Here is a 2,192-nt window from a genome sequence, read left to right as displayed (position 1 = left end):
GCGTGACTATTCCCCCTGGGGGGTGATTTCTCACTTTCTGTCTCTATGTCTCTCTCTGTCTGTCTGGCGAGAGCATGCGCCCTATAGCGAAAAACCTCTCAAAAAAAAAAAAAAGAAAAGGAGTCAGCTTGCACAAGAACTCGCTTCTCTTTTGAAGGATTTTCCTGAAGGCCTAAAGTGATACTTAAACAGCTCTGTAGGAGCAAAACTGTTGCTAAAATATTAAAAGAGCTACAGACTTAAACCTCTTTCCTGTTTCCTTACTACCTTCTATCCTTCTCTACTGCCCTGGTCTCTCCTCAAGACCTCCTAGAGGACACCACAACTAACACCCAAGGGTTTGGAGTGAAGATCATCAGGGTCCAGCTCTGCACACGCATCCATTCTGATTGGTGCACCCAGAGCTACATGAGTCATTCAACATATTTTGAGTATCACCCTTGCTGAAAGCCACAGGAACTAGCCAATAGCCTTTAATAACCTGACAGTTTCTGCCAAGTCCCCTAAGTTCTCTGTAAGGTACATGATCTGAATCCAAACAAATAGTCAAACATTTAGCTACTCATCGGTAGTTCATGAAATGGATTGGAGCCAGAACAGAATGAACCATGGTTCATGCTTCCACACTTTGAGTCAGCCAAGTATTACATTTTAGGTAATATGTTAAGGTCTGTTATTTGAACACCTCACCCAAGTTCCAATTTTTGTATTAATTACTGCTTTTCACTGTAATATCACAAGCCAATTCTGTATAATTTAAGTATAAAACAGTATTTATTGGAAAGATACTGATAGTTCTCACACTGGGAAAGAAAACAACTATAAGTTTTTGTTCCTGGGTTTTTTCTCCCCAAATCAATGATGATCTTTTCTCACACTTTAAAATATCACAAATAGGTCTTAAAAAATCATCTTGCCCTTTGTTTCTGTAGCTGGAGTTCTTGCTCAATTGTTCCTTTTTTAGAGACACAGAGACCATCCTTACCTTTTCTGATATCCTTGTTTTAACTGTTGCAGCTTGCCAAATCCAAATGGCTGAATTTGAAATAAGTCTAGTGTTGTTTCCTTCAAGATTAACTCATCTTTCTGGGCTTGAGATACTGAACAAGTAATACTTGGTCACATCTGAATCCTGTGGATGTATTTTTCACCCAAGAAATCTCAGATTTCAATAGGAGACCCATTCCCCTGAATAACGATACAGATGGGCAAATGAGAATACACAGCCCTCCTCTTGTCATGGAAGCCCACCTAATACCCTGATCACATTTGATACTGAGTACAGATAGTGCAAACAGTAGCCAGTTCATATCTATTGCCCACCATTTGTTAGCCTAGAATCCCTTTTTCTTTCTAAGGAGACTGAGTTCTACATCAGTTGAAGTTACTCTGCAGGGTTCCTCTAGGGCTCTTCACAAAAACTGTAGGTCCCTTCAGAGTGATGCAGACATTGCCTGGAATGTTGACAGTCTGAGTGCTGAGAATGGCTTTCATCCTCATAGTCGGCATGGTGAAAAGTTTTGATAAACATGCCAGAATATTTGTATTTAAAATAACGTGGCACTTTGCAATGCCATACCCACATTGGAAGGGTCTAAGTTCACATCCTGGAGCCTCCTGCATGTGCCTGTGATTCAGCCTGGCTGAGGCTGGAGTGGATAGTTATAGGAAGACTCTGTTGGAGGTGCCTGACTCTCTCTCTCTCTCTCTGTCTTTCTCTCTCTCTCTCTTATAGAAATAAAAACATTTTTAAAAACTTTCAACAAAAAGAATATTGCATTTTAAAGTGGCATTTTGAATGACTTTGCATTTATTCCAGCCCAGCCATCATTGCTCAGACAGTCTTGTGAATGTCTTCAAATTGCTTTCAGAACCTACATTGCATTTTTTGAATATCTAGATTATGCCAAAATCTTGCCCTTTGAAGGTGGATTTGGTTTTCTTGGAAAAAAAAATCATTCAAAATCATATCTAGTGAATGAAGTGGCTTATCAAAGTTAGTAATGCTGGTTTGGATAATGATTTTTAAGTTTCTTCTGTGGTAGAGTGTGGAAAATAGGGCCAAATTATTTTTTCCTTACTATTACTCAAGGTTCTTTCTCTCTTAGCCTGACAAATTGCTAAAGGTTGATGATAATTCACTAGTAATTGGCTGACAATCTTTAGTTGAGAGGGTATATGCCAAGGAAAGA

The sequence above is a fragment of the Tupaia chinensis genome, unplaced genomic scaffold (assembly GCF_000334495.1).
Source record: "Tupaia chinensis unplaced genomic scaffold, TupChi_1.0 Scaffold000316_1, whole genome shotgun sequence".
NCBI lineage: Eukaryota > Metazoa > Chordata > Mammalia > Scandentia > Tupaiidae > Tupaia > Tupaia belangeri.
This window is presented reverse-complemented; position numbering follows the sequence as displayed.